Below are 11,837 nucleotides of genomic sequence, written 5' to 3'. Positions count from 1 at the left end.
TTTTCTTTTTAAGTTCATTTATTTATTTTAAGAGAAAGAGAGAGAGAGGGTGGGTGGAGGAGCAGAGAGAGAGGGAGAGAGAGAGAATCCCAAGCAGGCTCCATGCCACCAGCACACAGCCTGACTCAGTGCTTGAACTCACAAACCTTGAGATCATGACATGAGCCAAAACCAAGAGTCGGACATTTAACCGACTGAGCCCCTTTCCACCATCCTAACTTCTAACAGTAATAATTGGTCTTACTTATTACTGAATTTATATAAGTGTAATCAGCATGATTTCTTTTTCTGTTGGTTTGGGTTTTTTATTTGTGCTTTGGTTTTTTTGTCTTGTTGTTGTCATTGTAACACTTTTTTTAAAAAATATTTTTTTTAATATTTATTTTTGAAAGAGAGAGAGAGACATTGAGTGTGAGCTGGAGAGGGGCAGAGATAGAGGGAGACACACAGAATCTGAAGCAGGCTCCAGGCTGTGAGCTGTCAGCACAGAGCCCCACATGGAGCTCAAACTCACAAATGGTGAAATCATGACCTGAGCCAAAGTCAGACACTTAACTGGCTGAGCCACCCAGGCCCTGTAACACTGTTTTATTAAGAGTGAACTATTTTTGGAGGCACTTGGGTGGCTCAGTCGGTTAAACATCCGACTTGAGCTCAGGTCAAGTGATATCATTGTGATATCAAGCCCCGAGTCAGGCTCTGACTGACAGTTCAGAGCCCGGAGCCTGCTTCAGATTCTGTCTCCTTCTCTCTGCCCCTCCCCCACTCACACTCTGTCTCTCTTTCTCTCAAAAATAAACAAACATTAAAAAAAAAAAAGAACATTTTCAGTATTCCTAAACTGTAAACAATGGGAAACTGAAGTATCAAAGGATACACATCAGGGGTCATATGTTACATATATATATATATATATATATATATATATATATATATCTCATATATTACAGACAATAACCTTTAAATTTTCTTATTGCCTTTATACAATCAATGCATAATATTTAAGTAAAACTGAAATAACTGAAACCTTTATTAGGCAAACATTTTTGCATACGCTGCCTTCTCTCCATCTTTCTGTGCCTTTATCTTTTGTTTAACTTTCAACAATTCTGTCTAGATAGTTTTATCTTCCAGTGCTGTCTCCTGAGCTTTCTCAAGATCAGCCCATGCTCGATCATATTCCTTTAATCCTTGCCATCCTTGAGCTCACAGTACAATGCTTTGGTATTTAATGGGTCTATTTCAAGAGCCTCCAAACAGCTGTCAATTGCTCCCTGACAATTTGGCATCTTCAGTTTATCAGCACCAACATTCAGCATGCAGCTTAAAGCTATAGGTTGCAGCTTCTATCTGTCCGTTTTCTCAATAACAGCGTTTGAACCTTCCATATATCTTAAAACTTTTGTATATTTTGGGGGGTGCCTGGGTGGTTCAGTTGGTTGAGCGACCAACTCTTGATTTCACCTTAGGTCATGATCTCACAGTTCATGGGATCAAGCCCCATGTGCTGTCAGAGCAGAGCCTGCTTGGGATTCTCTCTCTCTCTCCCTCCCTATCTGTCCTTCCTCTGCTTGCTCTCTCTCAAAATAAATAAATAAACATTAAAAAAACACTTTTGTATATTTTTAATAGCCATCTCCCACTTCTGGATTTGAAAAAAAAATATTTCCAATTTTTGTTAAGACTTCTGTTATTAGTAAAATTTTATCTGCATCTTTTAAATCTATATATCTGCATCCTCAGGGAAATCTGGATGACTGTCACCAGAACCATCTTTTGGGAATATCATCCCCTTCCTTTAGTTCTCTGTATTCTGCAATAATGCATAATTTGGCGAGGTTTTCACCTTTCACTTCTACATTTTCCAATATCCTTGCCATACCCATTCCTTTAATTACTTGTGCCAAATACCACATGTTCCCCATCCAAATGAGGAGTGCAAACCATTGTGATTAAGAACTGAGAACCATTTGTATTGCAGCCCGCATTTGTCATGCTCAATAATAGAAATTTTCATCTTCACATTTTTTACCATCAATACTTTCTCTACCTGCCCCATTTCGATGTGAGAAGTCTCCACCCTGAATCATAAATTTCTTAATAATTTGATGGAAAGGGCACCCTTTGAAATGGAGAGGTTTCCCAGTAGTATGTCTAATGCCTTTTTCTTCTGTATGCAATATTCAAAATTTTTCTGCAGTCTTGACTACAACATCTGCAAACAATTCTAGGACAGTTCGACCAATTTGCTCCCCTCCAATGTCCACAGCAAAGAAGATGGGGTGGGGTGCGGTTTATTGGGGTTGGAGGGCTTAGTTTGGGGGTCCTGGTGCGACACTTTGAATCCCAGATGTTTGGGAGTGGACTCTGATTTCTTTTAAATTAAAAAGCTCTCTGGGGCACCTGGGTGGCTCAGATGGTTAAGCGTCCAACTCTTGATTTTGTCTCAGGTCATTATCTCTCGGTTACACGGAGCCTGCTTGGGATTTTCTCTCTCTCCCTCTCTCTCTACCCCTCTTCCACTCGTTCTCTCTCTCTCTCTCTCTCTCTCTGTCTCTCTCTAAATAAATAAACTTTAATTAAAAAAAAAACCTCTTCTCTATTCTCCTATATGCCTAGAAAATATTTTAGCATTTTTTATTTTATTATTATTTTTATATTTATTTATTTATTTATCTGAGAGAGAGAGAATGAGAGACAGCACATGAGAGCAGGGCAGAGGGATAGAGGGAGAGAGAAAGAATCTCAAGCAGGCAGAGCTGGAGGCAGGGCTTGATCTCACTAACCCTGAGATCATGGTCTGAGCCAAAACCAACAGTCTGATGCTTAACCGAATGAGCCACCCAAGGTGCCCCTATAGGCTTAACTGACTGAGACAACCGGGAGCCTCTACAGGAAAAATATGTTAGATGATTAGTATCTTAGGTTCAAACTGTCTCCACAAGAACACTTAGACAATTTACACCACCAGAAATATGAGTATACCCATTTCCCTGATAACCACGCTGAGATTTTTTTTTTTTAATAACATAAGAGTAAATTGTATCTGGTTGTTTTACTTTTCATTTCTGATAAAGACACACTGCATATAGGGGCACAAAGATGACAATATAATTCAGAAGAAAATGGAATGACGTCTTTGAAGTACTGAAAGAAAAAAATGTCAACCTATAATTCTATACCAAGTGAAAATTGAGTCATCTTATTTCTGACTATGACAAAGTAACTGGTATCAGACTAGTCCTCCCATCACACACACACACACACACACACACACACACACCTAGAAAACTGCCCAAAATATATGAAACAATTGTTTTAAGATATTGGGCAAAGGCAGCATAGGGTTGTAATCCCTGAGGGAAAAGGAAAGAAAAATTGTGTGCACCTTCCAATTATCCCAACTACCTGCCCATAAATACTCTTCACACTATAGCACAGGGATGGGAAACCCAACAAGAGTACAGGGGTTTTGTTGAGCTGAGGAGACAGAGATTAGATTTTGGGGAGGCTGAGGAGGCTAGATTCTATGAGAAAGTCCTAGAGAGAAGAGAGCTATGCAAAGAAAGAGCTCCACAAATTTGCATAGTGGTCCAGTGTCTTTGGCTGAATAGCAGGCTACATGTGCGTAGCATGACAGAGGAGACTTCTTGAAACTGACCAAAAATCAACTACCAGGTAAAGAACAACTGCTGGGGAATTATAAAGTGAATAATTACTGGAGTTCACACAGGAATGGAAGAAATTAGAGTTCCAACCAGTCAGACTGGAGAGACTGCATCAAATATTCAGAGCATTCATTAGATACCTTGAAAAAGCTGTCTTAGGAGTAGACTCCTACTAGCCCAAGAGTAAAGTTACTCTAGACCTTCCCTCACAAAGTTTAAAAACTTGCCTCAAATGAATCAAGCTGATATGCAAGTAATTAGCTGCCTGCCAGAACAAAGCTTAAAGAAAGACAATAAAATCCAGAAATTCGATGATGTAACATTTACAATGTCCAGCATCTAATAAACATACTCCCTCCAACCACCAAATAAATAAATAGATAAATAAGTAAAAGAAAAAAAGAAAATGTGATCTCTAGCTGGGAGAAAACTTAATAAGAACAGACCCAGAAATGAAAGAAATTATGCAATTAATAGGTAAAGACTTCAAAACATCTTGATATAAGTTCAAACAGTCCAAGAAAACCATAAATCCAATGAGGAAATAAATGGAGACTAAAAAAAAGAAATGAAAAATACCATTTTATGACCTTTAGAGAAAATTAGATGATAAAGTTGAAAAGGTCAGTGAACTTGAAGATGCAGAAGTAAGAACAACGTAAACTGAAGCACAGAGAGAAGAGGAAGATGGAGGGGAAATAAGCAAGCCTCAGCGACCAGTTGGATGATATCAAGCATTCTACCACACACATAATCTAGAGTACTGGAAAACAAGGGAGCAGGAAAGAATATTTGCAGAAATTATGGCAAAAAATTCACCAGATTTCATGAAAAAAATATTAACACCCAGATCCAAATAAACTGATGAACCTCATGCAGGATAAACACAAAGAAAATTATACCTAGACACAGCATAACCAAATTGCTGAGCACCGATGATAAAAAATAAATCTGAAAAGAAGACAGAGAGAAAGATATATGGCATAGACTGAAGCAAAGGTTAAGTATAAGCATTAACTTCTCATCAGAAACAGTGCAAGACAGAAGATAATGGAATAACACCCTTAAAGTGCTAAATGAAAAAAAAAAAATGCCAGCCTAGGATAGTATTTCCAGTGGATGTAAAAATGAAGACAAAAAAGACATTTTAAGACAAATAAGAGCTGAAAAAAGTTATCACTGATAAGAAATGCTACAGGAGGTTCTTCAGATGGAAGAAAGATGATATCAAGTGAAAACTCAGATGAACACAAATAAAGGGAATGGAAATAGTAAATTTGTGGGTAAATATAAAAGACACTTTTTATTTTTTAAAAAAAATTTTTTTCTTAATGTTTTTATTTATTTTTGAGACAGAGAGAGACAGAGCATGAGCAGGGAAGGGGCAGAGAGAAGGAGACACAGAATCAGAAGCAGGCTCTAGGCTCTGAGCCATCAGCACAGAGCCCGACGCGGGGCTCAAACTCACAGACTGTGAGATCATGACCTGAGCCGAAGTTGGACGCTCAACCGACTGAGCCACCCAGGCGCCCCTAAAAGACACTTTAAAAAGGTTCTTTAAGGGGAACCTGGGTGGTTCAGTCAGTTAAGTGTCCAGACACTTGGTTTCGGCTCAGATCATGATCTTATGGTTGGTAGGTTTGTGCCCCAAGTCAGCTCTGCACTGACAATGTGGAGACTGCTTGGAATTCTCTCTCTCTCTCCCTCTCTCTCTCTCTCTCTCAAAACAACTAAATAAACTTTTAATAAATACAATTTATTTATTTTGAGAGAGAGAGAGAGAGAAATTGCACGAGCAGGGGAGGGGCAGAGAGAGAGATACAGAATCTGAAGCAGGCTCCAGGCTCTGAGCTGTCCGCACAGAGCCTGATGCAGGGCTCAAACTCGTGAACTGCGAGATCAAGACCTGAGCCAAAGTCAGACACCCAACCAACTGAGTCACCCAGGTGCCCCAATAAATAAACATTAAAAAATTATAATAATAATAAATTAAAAAGTTGTTTAAAAGATAACTGACTCTTTGGGGTACCTGGCTGGCTCAGTCATTAAGAGCATGCAACTCTTGATCTTAGGGTTGTGAGTTCAAGCCCTGCATTTGGTGTAGAGATTAAAAATAAAATCTAAAAAGGGTGGCTGGGTGGCTCAGTTGATTAAGCCTCCAACTTCAGCTCAGGTCATGATCTCACGGTTCATGAGTTCAAGCCCACATGCTAACAACTCAGAGCCTGGAGCCTGCTTCAGATTCTGTGTCTCCCTCTCTCTCTGCCCCTCCCCTGCCTGCACTCTGTCTCTCTCTCAAAAATAAACATTTACAAAAATAATAAAATAAAATCTAAAAAGAAGATAACTGATGTTTTAAGACAAAAATAGTAATAATATACAGTGGGATATATGTAGAAGTAAAACGTATGACAACAATAACAAAAAGGATGAGCGAAAGGAAAATGGAAGTATACTTTTGTACAGTTTTTACATTACACATGAAGTCATATAATATTTGAAGGTAGTCTGTGGTAAGTTAAAGATGCATATGGTAAGCCTTAGTGCAACTATTGAAAAAATATATATAGTTAATAAGAGGAGATAAATGAAATACCAAAAATACTCAAAGATCAGCAGGAAAACAGGAACAAAAATAGATAAGACAAATATAAAACAGCATGGTGGTAGATTTTAATCCAACCACATCAATTAAAATTGTCTCTTTATGCATTTTGCCATTTTTTTCTATTACAGTGGTTGTCTTTTCTTGTTGATTTGCAAGAGCTCTTTACATATTAAAATATAAATCACGTCATGTATGTTTTCTGCCTTTGATGTTATCTTTAGGAAACCTTCCCCTTCCAAACGTAAATAGCGTTTTGACAAGAAATATGAGAAGAGTATAAACTTAGACACTGAGGTAGAAAAGCATAAGCTATATTTGGGAAATAAACATTGAGTAGAAGAGTTTGTCTATAAAAGGCATTTTAGGGAATCACACCATATAAAAATAGGAAGAGTCATTCAGGACCAGAACATAGAATGCTGTCTTAAACCGTTCAGGCTGCTATAATAAAATACCACAGACTGGGTAACTAATAAACAAGAGACATTTATTGTTCACAGTTCTGGAGGCTGAAGTCCAAGATCAGGGTGCCAGCATGGCCAGGAGAAGGCCCTACTTCAGGTGACAGACTTCTTGTAACCTCACGTGGTGTAAGAGTCTAGGAAGCTCTGTGGGGTCTCTTTAATAAAAGCATTAATCCCACTCAGGAGGGCTCCACTATCAAATCCTAATCACCTCTCAAAGTCCCCACTTATTAATACTATCACCTTTGGGGGTTAGGATTTCAACATGAATAGGGTGTGGGGGTGGGGCACATTCAAACCATGGCAACGGACTTGACTATTGGATAAAGGAGCCTGGTCTCCATTGGGTAGACCAAAGGGAACCTCTAAAGGTTGATTTTCTTTTTTTTCTTTTTTTTTTTTTAATTTCTTTTTAACATTTATTTATTTTTGAGACAGGGAGAGACAGCATAAACGGGGGAGGGTCAGAGAGAGAGGGAGACACAGAATCTGAAACAGGCTCCAGGCTCTGAGCTGTCAGCCCAGAGCCTGACGCGGTGCTTGAACTCATGGACCTCGAGATCATGACCTGAGCCGAAGTCGGATGCTTAACCGACTGAGCCACCCAGGTGCCCCTAAAGGTTGATTTTCAATACCATAAACATTGGGAAGATAAATCTTGTTGAAGATCTAAGTGTATAGGACAGACTGGAGAAATGGGTGGTAGAGAGAGATCTAAGTTGGAGACCAGCTAGTATACTTTTGCAGTAATTCATACAGGAAGTGATATCCACCCATATATTGAATAAGGATAAAAATTATATGATTACCATAAAAATCAAAAGCCTTGATCCTCTTTCAGTGCTTTGTTTTAGACAAGTTGAATTTGAACAATAACATTCAAATAGGAGGTACTGGATGGGCAGGTTTTGGAGATGACAGGGCTAGGGAAACATTGAGAGTTATTAGCACAGAGGTAATTGTTGAAATAATAGGAGTAAATGAAGTCACCAGGGGAGACTTGTGGATTTCTAGGATATTGGAAGGCTCCTATTTATCCTTCCAGAATGAAAGCCTAGGTGTCATCTCTTCTAGGAAACCTTCCCTGATCACCATCTCCCTGGCCCCCCCCACCACTACTGACTTAGGGGTCCTTTCTCTGCTTCCACAGAGCCCTGTGTATGCCCCTATTTATCACACTGTATTATTGTTGAGTGTTTCCTCTTTTCCTTGAGCTTCTAGAAAGCAGGTTCTAAATTTTTTTTTTTTTTAATTTTTAATGTTTATTTTTGAGAGAAAGAGAGACAGGGCGTAAGGGGGTGGGGCAGAGAGAGAGGGAGACATAGAATCCAAATGGAGCTTCAGGCTCTGAGCTGTATGCTGTGCAGCGTTGGTGGTATAGTGGTGAGCATAGCTGCCTTCCAGGCTCTGAGCTGTCAGCACAGAGCCCAACACACGGAGCTTGAATTCATGAGCTGTGAGATCATGACCTGAGTCAAAGTCGGTTGTTTAACCGACTAAGCGACCGAGGCGCTCCAAGCAAGTACCAAAAATTTTTTTAATAAAAATTTTTAAAGTTTATCTATTTATTTTGAGAGAGACAGAAAGAGCATGAGGAGGGGAGGGGCGGAGGGGGGGGAACCCCAAGCAGACTCTGCAGGGTCAGCGCAGAGCTGGATGTGGGACTCAAATTTATGAAACTGTGAGATCATGACCTGAGCTGAAATCAAGAGTCAGACACTTAACTGACTGAGCCACCGAGGCACCCCAGGTACTTAAACTTACTCAACTCGTGTTCTCCTGGCCTATAGAAAGCTCTTGAAAAATGTTTGCTGAATATAATCAGATTCTACGATTTGTTGCTTTCCCAAGGAAGATATCCTTTAGTATCTCCTCCCTTCCCTCCTCTCAGCCAATTCTGTTGCCCCATAAACCAGTTATTCTTTTTGGGGTGTAACCTCCACCTTTTTCCACTGCAGTTCAGCATCTTCTTTGATCTCTAGGGGGGAATGGAAACCATTTCTGATCTCTTTTGAGAGATGGCAATACTGACAAAAAATTTTACCTTCTTGATCCCAGATTCTCTAACCTCCTCAATTTGTAAAAGGAAGTTATAGTTGGAGAGGAAAGGGAGATCTATATGCCCTGTGATGGAATGCCTGGGAACTTGAAGAGAAAAGATTTTCTGATTAAGTAACCCTATCCGCTAATTTCAAAACAAGCTGGAGTCTAGAGACAGGCTAACTTGCAAATACCAGCCCCTCACAGCACCACCTAGTGGATAAAAAGAAACTAACACGGAGTGTCTGGGTGGCTCAGCCCCTTGAGCCACACAAACTCTTTTATTTTGGCTCAGGTCACGGTCCCACGATCCTGGGATGGATCCCTGCCCTGGGCTGAGCATGGAGCCTGCCTGGGATTCTCGTTCTCTCTTCCTCTGCCCCTCTCCCCCACTTGCACTCTGTTTCTATAAAAGGATAAGATAGGATAGGATAGGATAGGATAGGATAGGATAGGATATGACATGACATCACATGACACGATAGAAAAAATGAAAAAATATATAAAAATGAAATGAAATAATAAAATAAAATAAAGTAAAATAAAATAAAATAAAATAAGGGCTCTGAGACCATGAAGGTAAATGGCCAATTCTAAATTAACTCACTTTCAGATCTCTAGAATCTTTGCTATTTACACATTAGGAGGAATCATCAGCAAAGGGGAAAGAATTGCCAAATAAATAGTAATATAGCTTCAAGAGTATAAAAAAAGCAAGGAGCTAATTTACTTTGCCATAAGCTATAAGGGCCCATTGGGGAAATAATTAAACTAATAACCTTCTACCCCAACCATCCCAAAGAGAGAGACCAGAGAGAGAATGTGTGATGCCCCAGCCCCTTGGTATTGATTTTATCAGTGGCTTTCAAATGTATTTTTCTGCAAACCAAGGTAAGGAATACATTTTATATCCTCACTCAACACTGGAAACAAAATTATCATGAGACATATTTATCCTTATTAAGCATCAGTCTCTGCTATTTTCTAGTCTACTCCACTTAGAAACACCACTAGTAGGGTGCTTGGCTGGCTCAGTCAGTAGAGCATATGACTCTTGATCTTGGGGTTGTAAGTTCAAGGCCCATACTTGATGCAGAAAATACTTAAAACCTTGAAGAAAAAAAACCCCAACATCCTACTGGCCAGAACTTTCTAAATTGATTTCATGACTCACATTTTGAAAAACACTAGCCAGTCTATGTGTAAATTTTCATCCTATATCAACACTGGTGTTTTGCTAAGGAAAAGTGCCCCTACAGAATTGAAACCAAATTCACCATATCTCTTCCATGCTGCCAAGCCTTTGTGCACAGTTGCTCTCCCCTACCTGCCTTTGTTGAGATATGAGTCATAATCTTCTTCAAAATCCAACGCCATCATTAAGTCTTTCCATTCCTCCAATCAGAAGAAATTATTTCTCTCTTAGTTCTCCCTCAAAACAGTGCTGGTACCTCTACCCTAGCACTTAATTAATGTGCCTAGTACTCAATTAGTGATTTACACAACTTATAGCTTCCTTAAATGAAGGTTCTACATACTCATAATTGCATCCCTGTATTCATAATTGCATCCCTCCAGATTGGCACAATGACTAACAGGGCCCAACAAATATCAAAATAAACTTGTATAAAACTACTTAAGATCCAGAAAATTTAGAAGCACCTGGGTGGCTCAGTTGGTTAAGTATCCAACTTCGGCTCAGGTCATGATCTCACAATTCATGAGTTCGAGCCCTACATCGTTGCTGCTGTCAGAGCAAAGCCCACTTCAGATCCTCTGCCCACCCCTCCCCCCGCCCCCGTCCCTAACCCACTTGTGCGCTCTCTCTCAAAAATAATTAAAAACATTAAGAAATACATTTTAAAAATAATTTTAAAAATAAAATAAAGATCCAGGAAATTCAAAGATTTACTGAGGTAAATCCTTTTGCAAAGCACTTAATCTCTCCCTAGTAATAGTTAAGTATGATTCCTCTAAAACATCTGAACTTATAAAATATCAAATATCTATATACATAAGCCAATTAAGCCTTATTTATAAAATTTTCGTAATTGTGCAGGGGTCCTACAGAAGGAAACTCAGGCTTTTAGTCTCACACTGAGGTGCCCAGGCAAGTCCTTACTAATGAGCTCAGCCATTTGAGGCACAAATTATCCCTCGTCTTCTGTTTCTATACATGGCTTGTGGCCTTATTCATTAAGTATTTGAGAATTTACTATTTGGGGTAGTGTGATGCAATGATAAACAGTCCCAGGGCTGGATGAGTGCAATGATCTAACAAGGAGGAGGGCTAACACGGAACCGAGCATAACATAATATAATAAATCCCATCACAAACCTAAGTAAGGAAGCAAGTTCAGAGAGGCATCTAAATTAATATTTGAAGCTAATGGAAGTCTTCCTAGAGAGGATAACACTGAGATTCAAAGGCTAAGAGTTGACGAGGCAGAAGGGGTCAGCAAGAATATTATAAGCAGAGGGATCAGAAAGGACAAAGCCTCTCTGAGGCTGAGAGAGAATATGGCTCTTTTAATAGAAAGTAGTCAGTGCACTCGGGAGCACATTTTGACCAGAGCTGAAGAATGGCAAAAAATGAGGCTAGATTGTATGGGACCTTATGGGTCAGGCTAAAAACTCTGAACAACGGAGGCAGTTCATTACAGTTGACTTCCCTTCCATTGGTCTCTACACTAGCAGCTGGCTAGAAAGAAAGATTGTGGTGAGGGTGTGGGAATCAGATATGCAAAAATTAAGTGACAGCTCTAAATGCCTCTTCTTGTATTAGTTTGTCAGACAATGCCATCTTGGGGTAGCATCTAAGAAAGTAAAATTTCAGAAGAGCTGCCCCAGTGATGCTGTGAAGTGGATTATTTGTGGAAAGAAACAGTAAGGAAGGTACAAAGGCCCCACTGTTATGCAGCAGGATAGTAATGACACATGTAAATTAACATGTCAAATTCAATTTGTTCTAAGTTTCCTTTTATTATAACCTAATTACTATTCACTGAAGTCTGAGCAAACAGGTACAGAAATCAGGGTCACTAATTTGGTCATACA

The 11,837-nt window shown here is 39.4% G+C and overlaps 1 pseudogene; it reads right to left on the bottom strand.

The window, feature by feature from the left end:
- Nucleotides 1–1,032: 1,032 nt before the first annotated feature.
- On the bottom strand, nucleotides 1,033–10,157 carry LOC121040086 (peptidyl-prolyl cis-trans isomerase D-like; annotated as a pseudogene).
- Between the last annotated feature and the right edge of the window lie 1,680 nt (nucleotides 10,158–11,837).

Source organism: Herpailurus yagouaroundi, unplaced genomic scaffold (genome assembly GCF_014898765.1).
Source record: "Herpailurus yagouaroundi ecotype Mexico unplaced genomic scaffold, PumYag 182, whole genome shotgun sequence".
NCBI classification, from domain to species: domain Eukaryota; kingdom Metazoa; phylum Chordata; class Mammalia; order Carnivora; family Felidae; genus Herpailurus; species Herpailurus yagouaroundi.
Note: the sequence above shows the minus strand (reverse complement) of the source record. Positions and strands in the feature narration are given on the sequence as shown.